The sequence below is a fragment of the Oncorhynchus nerka genome, linkage group LG27 (assembly GCF_034236695.1).
Source record: "Oncorhynchus nerka isolate Pitt River linkage group LG27, Oner_Uvic_2.0, whole genome shotgun sequence".
Classification (NCBI taxonomy): Eukaryota; Metazoa; Chordata; class Actinopteri; order Salmoniformes; family Salmonidae; genus Oncorhynchus; species Oncorhynchus nerka.
The window spans coordinates 88,381,557-88,399,505 of NC_088422.1; the positions used below are offsets into that span (position 1 = coordinate 88,381,557).

Sequence of the window (17,949 nt, forward strand, 5' to 3'; positions counted from 1 at the left end):
AGTGTACTACAGTATATAAGGACTAGTGTGTTTGTGTTATACTGTGTTAAGTGTACTACAGTATATAAGGACCAGTGTGTTTGTGTTAAGTGTACTACAGTATATAAGGACTAGTGTGTTTGTGTTATACTGTGTTAAGTGTACTACAGTATATAAGGACTAGTGTGTTTGTGTTAAGTGTACTACAGTATATAAGGACTAGTGTGTTTGTGTTAAGTGTACTACAGTATATAAGGACTAGTGTGTTTGTGTTATACTGTGTTAAGTGTACTACAGTATATAAGGACTAGTGTGTTTGTGTTAAGTGTACTACAGTATATAAGGACTAGTGTGTTTGTGTTATACTGTGTTAAGTGCATTACAGTATATAAGGACTAGTGTGTTTGTGTTATACTGTGTTAAGTGTACTACAGTATATAAGGACTAGTGTGTTTGTGTTAAGTGTACTACAGTATATAAGGACTAGTGTGTTTGTGTTATACTGTGTTAAGTGTACTACAGTATATAAGGACTAGTGTGTTTGTGTTAAGTGTACTACAGTATATAAGGACTAGTGTGTTTGTGTTATATTGTGTTAAGTGTACTACAGTATATAAGGACTAGTGTGTTTGTGTTATATGTGTTACAGTATATAAGGACTAGTGTGTTTGTGTTATACTGTGTTAAGTGTACTACAGTATATAAGGACTAGTGTGTTTGTGTTAAGTGTACTACAGTATATAAGGACTAGTGTGTTTGTGTTATATTGTGTTAAGTGCATTACAGTATATAAGGACTAGTGTGTTTGTGTTATACTGTGTTATATTGTGTTACTACAGTATATAAGGACTAGTGTGTTTGTGTTATACTGTGTTAAGTGTACTACAGTATATAAGGACCAGTGTGTTTGTGTTAAGTGTACTACAGTATATAAGGACTAGTGTGTTTGTGTTATACTGTGTTAAGTGTACTACAGTATATAAGGACCAGTGTGGTTGTGTTAAGTGTACTACAGTATATAAGGACTAGTGTGTTTGTGTTATATTGTGTTAAGTGTACTACAGTATATAAGGACTAGTGTGTTTGTGTTATATTGTGTTAAGTGCATTACAGTATATAAGGACTAGTGTGTTTGTGTTAAGTGTACTACAGTATATAAGGACTAGTGTGTTTGTGTTATACTGTGTTAAGTGTACTACAGTATATAAGGACTAGTGTGTTTATGTTATACTGTGTTAAGTGTACTACAGTATATAAGGACTAGTGTGTTTGTGTTAAGTGTACTACAGTATATAAGGACTAGTGTGTTTGTGTTATATTGTGTTAAGTGTACTACAGTATATAAGGACTAGTGTGTTTGTGTTAAGTGTACTACAGTATATAAGGACTAGTGTGTTTGTGTTATACTGTGTTAAGTGTACTACAGTATATAAGGACCAGTGTGTTTGTGTTATACTGTGTTAAGTGTACTACAGTATATAAGGACCAGTGTGTTTGTGTTATACTGTGTTAAGTGTACTACAGTATATAAGGACCAGTGTGTTTGTGTTATACTGTGTTAAGTGTACTACAGTATATAAGGACTAGTGTGTTTGTGTTAAGTGTACTACAGTATATAAGGACTAGTGTGTTTGTGCTAAGTGTACTACAGTATATAAGGACTAGTGTGTTTGTGTTATACTGTGTTAAGTGTACTACAGTATATAAGGACTAGTGTGTTTGTGTTAAGTGTACTACAGTATATAAGGACTAGTGTGTTTGTGTTATACTGTGTTAAGTGTACTACAGTATATAAGGACTAGTGTGTTTGTGTTAAGTGTACTACAGTATATAAGGACTAGTGTGTTTGTGTTATATTGTGTTAAGTGCATTACAGTATATAAGGACTAGTGTGTTTGTGTTATACTGTGTTAAGTGTACTACATTATATAAGGACTAGTGTGTTTGTGTTATATTGTGTTAAGTGTACTACAGTATATAAGGACTAGTGTGTTTGTGTTAAGTGTACTACAGTATATAAAGACTAGTGTGCTTGTGTTATATTGTGTTAAGTGTACTACAGTATATAAGGACTAGTGTGTTTGTGTTATACTGTGTTAAGTGTACTACAGTATATAAGGACTAGTGTGTTTGTGTTAAGTGTACTACAGTATATAAGGACTAGTGTGTTTGTGTTAAGTGTACTACAGTATATAAGGACTAGTGTGTTTGTGTTATACTGTGTTAAGTGTACTACAGTATATAAGGACTAGTGTGTTTGTGTTAAGTGTACTACAGTATATAAGGACTAGTGTGTTGTGTTAAGTGTACTACAGTATATAAGGACTAGTGTGTTTGTGTTAAGTGTACTACAGTATATAAGGACTAGTGTGTTTGTGTTATATTGTGTTAAGTGTACTACAGTATATAAGGACTAGTGTGTTTGTGTTATACTGTGTTAAGTGTACTACAGTATATAAGGACCAGTGTGTTTGTGTTATACTGTGTTAAGTGTACTACAGTATATAAGGACCAGTGTGGTTGTGTTATATTGTGTTATGTGCTCATGGGTTTCTACTATATGTCTCAGAAATGACTAAATCTAGCTTCCCACTGCAATATTTATGTCACAGGTTTCATGTTCCTACATCGTCCCAAAATCCTGTGATGAGAAATGTTTTATGAACACTGTGTACAGGCTCCCTGACGAAAATGCCAACTCCCATCCCATCCCTTAGTTGTCACGGCCTGACCTTAGAGAGCCTTTTATTCTCTAATTTAGTTAGGTGACTAGGGTGGGCACTCTAGTTTTTGTATTTCTATGTTGGCCTATTATGCTTCCCAATCAGAGGCAGCTGTCTATCGTTGTCTCTGATTGGGGATCATATTTAGGCAGCCTTTTCCCACTGGGTTTTTGTGGTATCTTGTTTTTGTGTTGATGCCTGTGAGCTCTACAGAACGTCACTTATTCTTTATTGTTTAGTTGTTCGGTTCTCCTTGAAATAAAAAGATGTCGAACCGATTCCACGCTGCGCTTTGGTCTGAGTATGATTACAACAACGATCGTGACACTAGTGTTCTTCTCAGAGCGACAGTGTCGGCAGAATTCATTTGGAGGGAAAACTAGTCATATTTACTCTAAAAACCGAAAGATACTGGAAGAGTAAAAATGAATTCTGGTTACCAAGGAAACAGAGATTTGTTCCACACACACAGTGAGGCGCGGACTCTCATATGAAGACTTCGGGTTTTCCTCATTTTTTGAATCGCTCCAAAAGTGGGCAACAAAATGTCAAGTAGAACTCTATGCTAAATAGGTTTACGCACATAATATTTGTCAGGGGTACAGGGTCCCCAGTGGCTCAGTTGGTAGTGCATGGTGTTTGCAGGGGTATAGGGTCCCCAGTGGCTCAGTTGGTAGTGCATGGTGTTTGCAGGGGTATAGGGTCATCAGTGGCTCAGTTGGTAGTGCATGGTGTTTGCAGGGGTATAGGGTCCCCAGTGGCTCAGTTGGTAGTGCATGATGTTTGCAGGGGTATAGGGTCCCCAGTGGCTCAGTTGGTAGTACATGGTGTTTGCAGGGGTATAGGGTCCTCAGTGGCTCAGTTGGTAGTACATGGTGTTTGCAGGGGTATGGGGTCCCCAGTGGCTCAGTTGGTAGTACATGGTGTTTGCAGGGGTATAGGGTCCCCAGTGGCTCAGTTGGTAGTACATGGTGTTTGCAGGAGTACAGGGTCCCCAGTGGCTCAGTTGGTAGTGCATGGTGTTTGCAGGAGTATAGGGTCCTCAGTGGCTCAGTTGGTAGTGCATGGTGTTTGCAGAGGTATAGGGTCCTCAGTGGCTCAGTTGGTAGTGCATGGTGTTTGCAGGAGTACAGGGTCCTCAGTGGCTCAGTTGGTAGTGCATGGTGTTTGCAGGGGTATAGGGTCCCCAGTGGCTCAGTTAGTAGTACATGGTGTTTGCAGGGGTATAGGGTCCTCAGTGGCTCAGTTGGTAGTGCATGGTGTTTGCAGGGGTATAGGGTCCTCAGTGGCTCAGTTGGTAGTGCATGGTGTTTGCAGGGGTATAGGGTCCTCAGTGGCTCAGTTGGTAGTGCATGGTGTTTGCAGGGGTATAGGGTCCCCAGTGGCTCAGTTGGTAGTGCATGGTGTTTGCAGGAGTACAGGGTCCCCAGTGGCTCAGTTGGTAGTGCATGGTGTTTGCAGGAGTACAGGGTCCCCAGTGGCTCAGTTGGTAGTGCATGGTGTTTGCAGGGGTATACGGTCATCAGTGGCTCAGTTGGTAGTACATGGTGTTTGCAGGAGTACAGGGTCCCCAGTGGCTCAGTTGGTAGTACATGGTGTTTGCAGGGGTATAGGGTCATCAGTGGCTCAGTTGGTAGTACATGGTGTTTGCAGGGGTATAGGGTCCCCAGTGGCTCAGTTGGTAGTGCATGGTGTTTGCAGGGGTATAGGGTCATCAGTGGCTCAGTTGGTAGTACATGGTGTTTGCAGGGGTATAGGGTCCCCAGTGGCTCAGTTGGTAGTGCATGGTGTTTGCAGGGGTATAGGGTCATCAGTGGCTCAGTTGGTAGTACATGGTGTTTGCAGGAGTACAGGGTCCCCAGTGGCTCAGTTGGTAGTACATGGTGTTTGCAGGGGTATACGGTCATCAGTGGCTCAGTTGGTAGTACATGGTGTTTGCAGGGGTATAGGGTCCCCAGTGGCTCAGTTGGTAGTACATGGTGTTTGCAGGGGTATAGGGTCCTCAGTGGCTCAGTTGGTAGTGCATGGTGTTTGCAGGGATACAGGGTCCCCAGTGGCTCAGTTGGTAGTGCATGATGTTTGCAGGAGTACAGGGTCCTCAGTGGCTCAGTTGGTAGTACATGGTGTTTGTAGGGGTATAGGGTCCCCAGTGGCTCAGTTGGTAGTACATGGTGTTTGCAGGGGTATAGGGTCCTCAGTGGCTCAGTTGGTAGTGCATGGTGTTTGCAGGGGTATAGGGTCCTCAGTGGCTCAGTTGGTAGTGCATGGTGTTTGCAGGGGTATAGGGTCCTCAGTGGCTCAGTTGGTAGTACATGGTGTTTGCAGGAGTACAGGGTCCCCAGTGGCTCAGTTGGTAGTACATGGTGTTTGCAGGGGTATAGGGTCCTCAGTGGCTCAGTTGGTAGTGCATGGTGTTTGCAGGGGTATAGGGTCCTCAGTGGCTCAGTTGGTAGTGCATGGTGTTTGCAGGAGTATAGGGTCCTCAGTGGCTCAGTTGGTAGTGCATGGTGTTTGCAGGGGTATAGGGTCCTCAGTGGCTCAGTTGGTAGTGCATGGTGTTTGCAGGGGTATAGGGTCCTCAGTGGCTCAGTTGGTAGTACATGGTGTTTGCAGGAGTACAGGGTCCCCAGTGGCTCAGTTGGTAGTACATGGTGTTTGCAGGGGTATACGGTCATCAGTGGCTCAGTTGGTAGTACATGGTGTTTGCAGGGGTATAGGGTCCCCAGTGGCTCAGTTGGTAGTACATGGTGTTTGCAGGGGTATAGGGTCCTCAGTGGCTCAGTTGGTAGTACATGGTGTTTGCAGGGGTATAGGGTCCCAGTGGCTCAGTTGGTAGTACATGGTGTTTGCAGGGGTATAGGGTCCTCAGTGGCTCAGTTGGTAGTGCATGGTGTTTGCAGGGATACAGGGTCCCCAGTGGCTCAGTTGGTAGTGCATGGTGTTTGCAGGGGTATAGGGGTCCCCAGTGGCTCAGTTGGTAGTACATGGTGTTTGCAGGGGTATAGGGTCCCCAGTGGCTCAGTTGGTAGTACATGGTGTTTGCAGGGGTATAGGGTCCCCAGTGGCTCAGTTGGTAGTGCATGGTGTTTGCAGGGGTATAGGGTCCTCAGTGGCTCAGTTGGTAGTGCATGGTGTTTGCAGGGGTATAGGGTCCTCAGTGGCTCAGTTGGTAGTGCATGGTGTTTGCAGGGGTACAGGGTCCCCAGTGGCTCAGTTGGTAGTACATGGTGTTTGCAGGGGTATAGGGTCCCCAGTGGCTCAGTTGGTAGTGCATGGTGTTTGCAGGGGTATAGGGTCCCCAGTGGCTCAGTTGGTAGTGCATGGTGTTTGCAGGAGTATAGGGTCCTCAGTGGCTCAGTTGGTAGTGCATGGTGTTTGCAGGGGTATAGGGTCCTCAGTGGCTCAGTTGGTAGTGCATGGTGTTTGCAGGGGTATAGGGTCCTCAGTGGCTCAGTTGGTAGTACATGGTGTTTGCAGGGTATAGGGTCCCCAGTGGCTCAGTTGGTAGTGCATGGTGTTTGCAGGGGTATAGGGTCCTCAGTGGCTCAGTTGGTAGTGCATGGTGTTTGCAGGGGTATAGGGTCCTCAGTGGCTCAGTTGGTAGTACATGGTGTTTGCAGGAGTACAGGGTCCCCAGTGGCTCAGTTGGTAGTGCATGGTGTTTGCAGGGGTATGGGGTCCCCAGTGGCTCAGTTGGTAGTACATGGTGTTTGCAGGGGTATAGGGTCCTCAGTGGCTCAGTTGGTAGTGCATGGTGTTTGCAGGGGTATAGGGTCCTCAGTGGCTCAGTTGGTAGTGCATGGTGTTTGCAGGGGTATAGGGTCCTCAGTGGCTCAGTTGGTAGTGCATGGTGTTTGCAGGGGTATAGGGTCCCCAGTGGCTCAGTTGGTAGTGCATGGTGTTTGCAGGAGTACAGGGTCCCCAGTGGCTCAGTTGGTAGTGCATGGTGTTTGCAGGGGTATAGGGTCCCCAGTGGCTCAGTTGGTAGTGCATGGTGTTTGCAGGAGTACAGGGTCCCCAGTGGCTCAGTTGGTAGTGCATGGTGTTTGCAGGGGTATACGGTCATCAGTGGCTCAGTTGGTAGTACATGGTGTTTGCAGGAGTACAGGGTCCCCAGTGGCTCAGTTGGTAGTACATGGTGTTTGCAGGGGTATAGGGTCATCAGTGGCTCAGTTGGTAGTACATGGTGTTTGCAGGGGTATAGGGTCCCCAGTGGCTCAGTTGGTAGTGCATGGTGTTTGCAGGGGTATAGGGTCATCAGTGGCTCAGTTGGTAGTACATGGTGTTTGCAGGGGTATAGGGTCCCCAGTGGCTCAGTTGGTAGTGCATGGTGTTTGCAGGGGTATAGGGTCATCAGTGGCTCAGTTGGTAGTACATGGTGTTTGCAGGAGTACAGGGTCCCCAGTGGCTCAGTTGGTAGTACATGGTGTTTGCAGGGGTATAGGGTCATCAGTGGCTCAGTTGGTAGTACATGGTGTTTGCAGGGGTATAGGGTCCCCAGTGGCTCAGTTGGTAGTACATGGTGTTTGCAGGGGTATAGGGTCCTCAGTGGCTCAGTTGGTAGTGCATGGTGTTTGCAGGGATACAGGGTCCCCAGTGGCTCAGTTGGTAGTGCATGATGTTTGCAGGAGTACAGGGTCCTCAGTGGCTCAGTTGGTAGTACATGGTGTTTGCAGGGGTATAGGGTCCCCAGTGGCTCAGTTGGTAGTACATGGTGTTTGCAGGGGTATAGGGTCCTCAGTGGCTCAGTTGGTAGTGCATGGTGTTTGCAGGGGTATAGGGTCCTCAGTGGCTCAGTTGGTAGTGCATGGTGTTTGCAGGGGTATAGGGTCCTCAGTGGCTCAGTTGGTAGTACATGGTGTTTGCAGGAGTACAGGGTCCCCAGTGGCTCAGTTGGTAGTACATGGTGTTTGCAGGGGTATAGGGTCCTCAGTGGCTCAGTTGGTAGTGCATGGTGTTTGCAGGGGTATAGGGTCCTCAGTGGCTCAGTTGGTAGTGCATGGTGTTTGCAGGAGTATAGGGTCCTCAGTGGCTCAGTTGGTAGTGCATGGTGTTTGCAGGGGTATAGGGTCCTCAGTGGCTCAGTTGGTAGTGCATGGTGTTTGCAGGGGTATAGGGTCCTCAGTGGCTCAGTTGGTAGTACATGGTGTTTGCAGGAGTACAGGGTCCCCAGTGGCTCAGTTGGTAGTACATGGTGTTTGCAGGGGGGTCCCCAGTGGCTCAGTTGGTAGTACATGGTGTTTGCAGGGTATACGGTCATCAGTGGCTCAGTTGGTAGTACATGGTGTTTGCAGGGGTATAGGGTCCCCAGTGGCTCAGTTGGTAGTACATGGTGTTTGCAGGGGTATAGGGTCCTCAGTGGCTCAGTTGGTAGTGCATGGTGTTTGCAGGGGTATAGGGTCCTCAGTGGCTCAGTTGGTAGTGCATGGTGTTTGCAGGGGTATAGGGTCCTCAGTGGCTCAGTTGGTAGTGTTTGCACATGGTGTTTGCAGGGGGGTATAGGGTCCCCAGTGGCTCAGTTGGTAGTGCATGGTGTTTGCAGGGGTATAGGGTCCCCAGTGGCTCAGTTGGTAGTGCATGGTGTTTGCAGGGGTATAGGGTCATCAGTGGCTCAGTTGGTAGTACATGGTGTTTGCAGGAGTACAGGGTCCCCAGTGGCTCAGTTGGTAGTACATGGTGTTTGCAGGGGTATACGGTCATCAGTGGCTCAGTTGGTAGTACATGGTGTTTGCAGGGGTATAGGGTCCCCAGTGGCTCAGTTGGTAGTACATGGTGTTTGCAGGGGTATAGGGTCCTCAGTGGCTCAGTTGGTAGTGCATGGTGTTTGCAGGGATACAGGGTCCCCAGTGGCTCAGTTGGTAGTGCATGATGTTTGCAGGAGTACAGGGTCCTCAGTGGCTCAGTTGGTAGTACATGGTGTTTGCAGGGGTATAGGGTCCCCAGTGGCTCAGTTGGTAGTACATGGTGTTTGCAGGGGTATAGGGTCCTCAGTGGCTCAGTTGGTAGTGCATGGTGTTTGCAGGGGTATAGGGTCCTCAGTGGCTCAGTTGGTAGTGCATGGTGTTTGCAGGGGTATAGGGTCCTCAGTGGCTCAGTTGGTAGTACATGGTGTTTGCAGGAGTACAGGGTCCCCAGTGGCTCAGTTGGTAGTACATGGTGTTTGCAGGGGTATAGGGTCCTCAGTGGCTCAGTTGGTAGTGCATGGTGTTTGCAGGGGTATAGGGTCCTCAGTGGCTCAGTTGGTAGTGCATGGTGTTTGCAGGAGTATAGGGTCCTCAGTGGCTCAGTTGGTAGTGCATGGTGTTTGCAGGGGTATAGGGTCCTCAGTGGCTCAGTTGGTAGTGCATGGTGTTTGCAGGGGTATAGGGTCCTCAGTGGCTCAGTTGGTAGTACATGGTGTTTGCAGGAGTACAGGGTCCCCAGTGGCTCAGTTGGTAGTACATGGTGTTTGCAGGGGTATACGGTCATCAGTGGCTCAGTTGGTAGTACATGGTGTTTGCAGGGGTATAGGGTCCCCAGTGGCTCAGTTGGTAGTACATGGTGTTTGCAGGGGTATAGGGTCCTCAGTGGCTCAGTTGGTAGTGCATGGTGTTTGCAGGGGTATAGGGTCCTCAGTGGCTCAGTTGGTAGTGCATGGTGTTTGCAGGGGTATAGGGTCCTCAGTGGCTCAGTTGGTAGTACATGGTGTTTGCAGGAGTACAGGGTCCCCAGTGGCTCAGTTGGTAGTGCATGGTGTTTGCAGGAGTAGTGGGGTCCCCAGTGGCTGGCTCAGTTGGTAGTACATGGTGTTTGCAGGGGTATACGGGTCATCAGTGGCTCAGTTGGTAGTACATGGTGTTTGCAGGGGTATAGGGTCCCCAGTGGCTCAGTTGGTAGTACATGGTGTTTGCAGGGGTATAGGGTCCTCAGTGGCTCAGTTGGTAGTGCATGGTGTTTGCAGGGATACAGGGTCCCCAGTGGCTCAGTTGGTAGTGCATGATGTTTGCAGGAGTACAGGGTCCTCAGTGGCTCAGTTGGTAGTACATGGTGTTTGCAGGGGTATAGGGTCCCCAGTGTCTCAGTTGGTAGTGCATGGTGTTTGCAGGGGTATAGGGTCCCCAGTGGCTCAGTTGGTAGTGCATGGTGTTTGCAGGGGTATAGGGTCCTCAGTGGCTCAGTTGGTAGTGCATGGTGTTTGCAGGGGTATAGGGTCCTCAGTGGCTCAGTTGGTAGTGCATGGTGTTTGCAGGGGTATAGGGTCCTCAGTGGCTCAGTTGGTAGTACATGGTGTTTGCAGGGGTATAGGGTCCTCAGTGGCTCAGTTGGTAGTGCATGGTGTTTGCAGGGGTATAGGGTCCCCAGTGGCTCAGTTGGTAGTGCATGGTGTTTGCAGGGGTATAGGGTCCTCAGTGGCTCAGTTGGTAGTGCATGGTGTTTGCAGGGGTACAGGGTCCCCAGTGGCTCAGTTGGTAGTGCATGGTGTTTGCAGGGGTATAGGGTCCTCAGTCGCTCAGTTGGTAGTGCATGGTGTTTGCAGGGGTATAGGGTCCTCAGTGGCTCAGTTGGTAGTGCATGGTGTTTGCAGGGGTATAGGGTCCTCAGTGGCTCAGTTGGTAGTACATGGTGTTTGCAGGAGTACAGGGTCCCCAGTGGCTCAGTTGGTAGTACATGGTGTTTGCAGGGGTATAGGGTCCTCAGTGGCTCAGTTGGTAGTGCATGGTGTTTGCAGGGGTATAGGGTCCTCAGTGGCTCAGTTGGTAGTGCATGGTGTTTGCAGGAGTATAGGGTCCTCAGTGGCTCAGTTGGTAGTGCATGGTGTTTGCAGGGGTATAGGGTCCTCAGTGGCTCAGTTGGTAGTGCATGGTGTTTGCAGGGGTATAGGGTCCTCAGTGGCTCAGTTGGTAGTACATGGTGTTTGCAGGAGTACAGGGTCCCAGTGGCTCAGTTGGTAGTACATGGTGTTTGCAGGGGTATAGGGTCCCCAGTGGCTCAGTTGGTAGTACATGGTGTTTGCAGGGGTATAGGGTCCCCAGTGGCTCAGTTGGTAGTACATGGTGTTTGCAGGGGTATAGGGTCCTCAGTGGCTCAGTTGGTAGTGCATGGTGTTTGCAGGGGTATAGGGTCCTCAGTGGCTCAGTTGGTAGTGCATGGTGTTTGCAGGGGTATAGGGTCCTCAGTGGCTCAGTTGGTAGTACATGGTGTTTGCAGGAGTACAGGGTCCCCAGTGGCTCAGTTGGTAGTGCATGGTGTTTGCAGGGGTATGGGGTCCCCAGTGGCTCAGTTGGTAGTACATGGTGTTTGCAGGGGTATAGGGTCCTCAGTGGCTCAGTTGGTAGTGCATGGTGTTTGCAGGGGTATAGGGTCCTCAGTGGCTCAGTTGGTAGTGCATGGTGTTTGCAGGGGTATAGGGTCCTCAGTGGCTCAGTTGGTAGTGCATGGTGTTTGCAGGGGTATAGGGTCCCCAGTGGCTCAGTTGGTAGTTGGTAGTACAGGGTCCCCAGTGGCTCAGTTGGTGTGCAGGTGTTTGCAGGGGTATAGGGTCCCCAGTGGCTCAGTTGGTAGTGCATGGTGTTTGCAGGGGTATAGGGTCCCCAGTGGCTCAGTTGGTAGTGCATGGTGTTTGCAGGGGTATAGGGTCCTCAGTGGCTCAGTTGGTAGTGCATGGTGTTTGCAGGGGTATAGGGTCCTCAGTGGCTCAGTTGGTAGTGCATGGTGTTTGCAGGAGTGCAGGGTCCCCAGTGGCTCAGTTGGTAGTGGCTGTTTGCAGGGGTTGGGGTCCCCAGTGGCTCAGTTGGTAGTGCATGGTGTTTGCAGGGGTATAGGGTCCTCAGTGGCTCAGTTGGTAGTACATGGTGTTTGCAGGAGTACAGGGTCCCCAGTGGCTCAGTTGGTAGTACATGGTGTTTGCAGGGGTATAGGGTCATCAGTGGCTCAGTTGGTAGTACATGGTGTTTGCAGGGGTATAGGGTCCCCAGTGGCTCAGTTGGTAGTACATGGTGTTTGCAGGGGTATAGGGTCCTCAGTGGCTCAGTTGGTAGTGCATGGTGTTTGCAGGGGTATAGGGTCCTCAGTGGCTCAGTTGGTAGTGCATGGTGTTTGCAGGGGTATAGGGTCCTCAGTGGCTCAGTTGGTAGTACATGGTGTTTGCAGGGGTAGGGTCCCCAGTGGCTCAGGGTCCATGGTGTTTGCAGTGGCTCAGTTGGTAGTGCATGGTGTTTGCAGGGGTATAGGGTCCAGTGGCTCAGTTGGTAGTACATGGTGTTTGCAGGGGTGGGTCCCCAGTGGCTCAGTTGGTAGTGCATGGTGTTTGCAGGGGTATAGGGTCCTCAGTGGCTCAGTTTGGCAGTGCATGGTGTTTGCAGTAGTACATGGTGTTTGCAGGGGTATAGGGTCCCCAGTGGCTCAGTTGGTAGTACATGGTGTTTGCAGGGGTATAGTGGCTCAGTTGGTAGTACATGGTGTTTGCAGGGGTGGGTCCCCAGTGGCTCAGTTGGTAGTACATGGTGTTTGCAGGGGTATAGGGTCCTCAGTGGCTCAGTTGGTAGTGCATGGTGTTTGCAGGGGTACAGGGTCCCCAGTGGCTCAGTTGGTAGTGCATGATGTTTGCAGGAGTACAGGGTCCTCAGTGGCTCAGTTGGTAGTACATGGTGTTTAGTGCATGGGGGGTATAGGGTCCCCAGTGGCTCAGTTGGTAGTACATGGTGTTTGCAGGGGTATAGGGTCCTCAGTGGCTCAGTTGGTAGTGCATGGTGTTTGCAGGGGTATAGGGTCCTCAGTGGCTCAGTTGGTAGTGCATGGTGTTTGCAGGGGTATAGGGTCCTCAGTGGCTCAGTTGGTAGTACATGGTGTTTGCAGGAGTACAGGGTCCCCAGTGGCTCAGTTGGTAGTACATGGTGTTTGCAGGGGTATAGGGTCCTCAGTGGCTCAGTTGGTAGTGCATGGTGTTTGCAGGGGTATAGGGTCCTCAGTGGCTCAGTTGGTAGTGCATGGTGTTTGCAGGGGTATAGGGTCCTCAGTGGCTCAGTTGGTAGTGCATGGTGTTTGCAGGGGTATAGGGTCCTCAGTGGCTCAGTTGGTAGTACATGGTGTTTGCAGGGGTAGGGTCCTCAGTGGCAGGGTCCCCAGTGGCTCAGTTGGTAGTGCATGGTGTTTGCAGGAGTACAGGGTCCCCAGTGGCTCAGTTGGTAGTACATGGTGTTTGCAGGGGTATACGGTCATCAGTGGCTCAGTTGGTAGTACATGGTGTTTGCAGGGGTATAGGGTCCCCAGTGGCTCAGTTGGTAGTACATGGTGTTTGCAGGGGTATAGGGTCCTCAGTGGCTCAGTTGGTAGTGCATGGTGTTTGCAGGGATACAGGGTCCCCAGTGGCTCAGTTGGTAGTGCATGATGTTTGCAGGAGTACAGGGTCCTCAGTGGCTCAGTTGGTAGTACATGGTGTTTGCAGGGGTATAGGGTCCCCAGTGGCTCAGTTGGTAGTGCATGGTGTTTGCAGGGGTATAGGGTCCCCAGTGGCTCAGTTGGTAGTGCATGGTGTTTGCAGGGGTATAGGGTCCTCAGTGGCTCAGTTGGTAGTGCATGGTGTTTGCAGGGGGGTATAGGGTCCTCAGTGGCTCAGTTGGTAGTGCATGGTGTTTGCAGGGGTATAGGGTCCTCAGTGGCTCAGTTGGTAGTACATGGTGTTTGCAGGGGTATAGGGTCCTCAGTGGCTCAGTTGGTAGTGCATGGTGTTTGCAGGGGTATAGGGTCCCCAGTGGCTCAGTTGGTAGTGCATGGTGTTTGCAGGGGTATAGGGTCCTCAGTGGCTCAGTTGGTAGTGCATGGTGTTTGCAGGGGTACAGGGTCCCCAGTGGCTCAGTTGGTAGTGCATGGTGTTTGCAGGGGTATAGGGTCCTCAGTGGCTCAGTTGGTAGTGCATGGTGTTTGCAGGGGTATAGGGTCCCAGTGGCTCAGTTGGTAGTGCATGGTGTTTGCAGGGGTATAGGGTCCCTCAGTGGCTCAGTTGGTAGTACATGGTGTTTGCAGGAGTACAGGGTCCCCAGTGGCTCAGTTGGTAGTACATGGTGTTTGCAGGGGTATAGGGTCCTCAGTGGCTCAGTTGGTAGTGCATGGTGTTTGCAGGGGTATAGGGTCCTCAGTGGCTCAGTTGGTAGTGCATGGTGTTTGCAGGAGTATAGGGTCCTGTGGCTCAGTTGGTAGTGCATGGTGTTTGCAGGGGTATAGGGTCCCAGTGGCTCAGTTGGTAGTGCATGGTGTTTGCAGGGGTATAGGGTCCTCAGTGGCTCAGTTGGTAGTACATGGTGTTTGCAGGAGTACAGGGTCCCCAGTGGCTCAGTTGGTAGTACATGGTGTTTGCAGGGGTATACGGTCATCAGTGGCTCAGTTGGTAGTACATGGTGTTTGCAGGGGTATAGGGTCCCCAGTGGCTCAGTTGGTAGTACATGGTGTTTGCAGGGGTATAGGGTCCTCAGTGGCTCAGTTGGTAGTGCATGGTGTTTGCAGGGATACAGGGTCCCCAGTGGCTCAGTTGGTAGTGCATGATGTTTGCAGGAGTACAGGGTCCTCAGTGGCTCAGTTGGTAGTACATGGTGTTTGTAGGGGTATAGGGTCCCCAGTGGCTCAGTTGGTAGTACATGGTGTTTGCAGGGGTATAGGGTCCTCAGTGGCTCAGTTGGTAGTGCATGGTGTTTGCAGGGGTATAGGGTCCTCAGTGGCTCAGTTGGTAGTGCATGGTGTTTGCAGGGGTATAGGGTCCTCAGTGGCTCAGTTGGTAGTACATGGTGTTTGCAGGAGTACAGGGTCCCTAGTGGCTCAGTTGGTAGTACATGGTGTTTGCAGGGGTATAGGGTCCTCAGTGGCTCAGTTGGTAGTGCATGGTGTTTGCAGGGGTATAGGGTCCTCAGTGGCTCAGTTGGTAGTGCATGGTGTTTGCAGGGGTATAGGGTCCTCAGTGGCTCAGTTGGTAGTGCATGGTGTTTGCAGGGGTATAGGGTCCTCAGTGGCTCAGTTGGTAGTACATGGTGTTTGCAGGAGTACAGGGTCCCCAGTGGCTCAGTTGGTAGTGCATGGTGTTTGCAGGAGTACAGGGTCCCCAGTGGCTCAGTTGGTAGTACATGGTGTTTGCAGGGGTATACGGTCATCAGTGGCTCAGTTGGTAGTACATGGTGTTTGCAGGGGTATAGGGTCCCCAGTGGCTCAGTTGGTAGTACATGGTGTTTGCAGGGGTATAGGGTCCTCAGTGGCTCAGTTGGTAGTGCATGGTGTTTGCAGGGATACAGGGTCCCCAGTGGCTCAGTTGGTAGTGCATGATGTTTGCAGGAGTACAGGGTCCTCAGTGGCTCAGTTGGTAGTACATGGTGTTTGCAGGGGTATAGGGTCCCCAGTGGCTCAGTTGGTAGTGCATGGTGTTTGCAGGGGTATAGGGTCCTCAGTGGCTCAGTTGGTAGTGCATGGTGTTTGCAGGGGTATAGGGTCCTCAGTGGCTCAGTTGGTAGTACATGGTGTTTGCAGGGGTATAGGGTCCTCAGTGGCTCAGTTGGTAGTGCATGGTGTTTGCAGGGGTATAGGGTCCCCAGTGGCTCAGTTGGTAGTGCATGGTGTTTGCAGGGGTATAGGGTCCTCAGTGGCTCAGTTGGTAGTGCATGGTGTTTGCAGGGGTATAGGGTCCCCAGTGGCTCAGTTGGTAGTGCATGGTGTTTGCAGGGGTATAGGGTCCTCAGTGGCTCAGTTGGTAGTGCATGGTGTTTGCAGGGGTATAGGGTCCTTGGTAGTACATGGTGTTTGCAGTGGCTCAGTTGGTAGTGCATGGTGTTTGCAGGGGTATAGGGTCCTCAGTGGCTCAGTTGGTAGTACATGGTGTTTGCAGGAGTACAGGGTCCCCAGTGGCTCAGTTGGTAGTACATGGTGTTTGCAGGGGTATAGGGTCCTCAGTGGCTCAGTTGGTAGTGCATGGTGTTTGCAGGGGTATAGGGTCCTCAGTGGCTCAGTTGGTAGTGCATGGTGTTTGCAGGAGTATAGGGTCCTCAGTGGCTCAGTTGGTAGTGCATGGTGTTTGCAGGGGTATAGGGTCCTCAGTGGCTCAGTTGGTAGTGCATGGTGTTTGCAGGGGTATAGGGTCCTCAGTGGCTCAGTTGGTAGTACATGGTGTTTGCAGGAGTACAGGGTCCCCAGTGGCTCAGTTGGTAGTACATGGTGTTTGCAGGGGTATACGGTCATCAGTGGCTCAGTTGGTAGTACATGGTGTTTGCAGGGGTATAGGGTCCCCAGTGGCTCAGTTGGTAGTGCATGGTGTTTGCAGGGGTATAGGGTCCTCAGTGGCTCAGTTGGTAGTGCATGGTGTTTGCAGGAGTCCTCAGTGGCTCAGTTGGTAGTGCATGGTGTTTGCAACATCAGTGTCGGGGGTTTGACTCCCACGTGGGACCAGTACAAAAAAGTCTGCCCTCACTACTGTAAGTTGCTCTGGATAAGAGTGTCTGCTAAATGGCTGAAATGTAAATGAAATGTAGGCAACTAGATTCAGCCACGGGATGATTTTGTCTAAGCGGTTTGTCGGGGGGGCATAACATAATCCTAGTCATTTGTACACTGCAAATTGACCGCAACTAAGCTCAAAAAGAGGTTGTATTTAAAAAATAATATGAATTTCCATATCTTGATTACATTGAGACACCATCACATACTGTATGTCTCTTTTATTTGTGGGAATACTTGGGAAAAAACACTTGCAGGCCTGTTGCCGACCCCTGATATATGCCATTTCGCAGGCGCTTTTATCCAAAGTGACCTACAGTACACGACCCCACAGATTGTATTTTCAACTAGCGACTTTCAGGAAATAACACTGATCAAATTTGGTAAAACCCTTTAAGTCATCAGACAGCTGGCTGCCCACAACAAACTAACCGCTAGCTGGCTACAACAAACTAACCACTAGCTGGCTACAACAAACTCACCACTAGCTGGCTACAACAAACTAACCCCTAGCTGGCTACAACAAACTAACTGCTAGCTGGCTACAACAAACTCACCACTAGCTGGCTACAACAAACTCACCACTAGCTGGCTACAACAAACTCACCACTAGCTGGCTACAATAAACTAACCGCAAGCTCTCTACAACCAACTAATCGCTAGCTGGCTACAAAAACAAACCGCTAGTTGGCTTTAAAAACGAACTGCTAGCTGGCTACAACAAACTAACCCCTAGCTGGCTACAACAAACTAACTGCTAGCTGGCTACAACAAACTAACCGCTAGCTGGCTACAACAAACTAACCGCTAGCTGGCTACAACAAACGAACCGCTAGCTGGCTACAACAAACTAACCGCCAGCTGGCTACAATAAGCTAACCACTAGCTGGATACAATAAGCTAACCACTAGCTGGCTACAATAAGCTTCACCCATAGCCTCTAACATGTCTCCAAGACCCAACCCACTACCTCAGTCCCAACGGTCTGTCCAACTAACCCTCTGACATAGCCTCTAACACGTCTCCAAGACCCAACCCACTACCTCAGTCCCAACGGTCTGTCCAACTAACTCTCTGACATAGCCTCTAACACGTCTCCAAGACCCAACCCACTACCTCAGTCCCAACGGTCTGTCCAACTAACCCTCTGACATAGCCTCTAACACGTCTCCAAGACCCAACCCACTACCTCAGTCCCAACGGTCTGTCCAACTAACCCTCTGACATAGCCTCTAACACGTCTCCAAGATCCAACCCACTACCTCAGTCCCAACAATCTATCCAACTAACCCCCCGACACAGCCTCTAAGCGCAGCCTCCAAGCCCCATCCCACTACCTCAGTCCCAACAATCAATCCAACTAACCCTCCAACACAGCCTCTAAGCCCAGCCTCCAAGCCCCATCCCACTACCTCAGTCCCAACAATCAATCCAACTAACCCTCCGACACAGCCTCTGAGCCCAGCATTCAAGCCCCAACCCTCTCTACCTCAGTCCCAGCTGAATGGCTCCAGCCTCACCAACCAGGTGTAACCCACTAACCCAACCTCACTAGCCTCAACAGTATATATGTGTGTTTGCTCATGTGAGTGTGTGAGAGCAACAGCCCATGTGCCCTCTCCCCATCCCTCATTGCCCCAGGCAGCCATCCAGCCAAGCTGTGTTTGATGTTTGTTGTGGAACCAGGGATCCTGGCGGATCCTCTGCGCTCGGCAACCAGCCCCAGATTAGTGCATCAGCATGGAGCACAGACGTGATGCTCCACAGTCAAGATTAGAGACCCATATCTAACATGTAACCC

General features: G+C 49.8%; 1 protein-coding gene across 4 annotated transcripts in view; it reads right to left on the minus strand.

Moving 5' to 3' along the window:
* The window catches only part of adamts17 (ADAM metallopeptidase with thrombospondin type 1 motif, 17), a 272,173-nt gene that overhangs the window by 34,106 nt on the left and 220,118 nt on the right, over positions 1 to 17,949 (minus strand). The window lies entirely within an intron of this gene.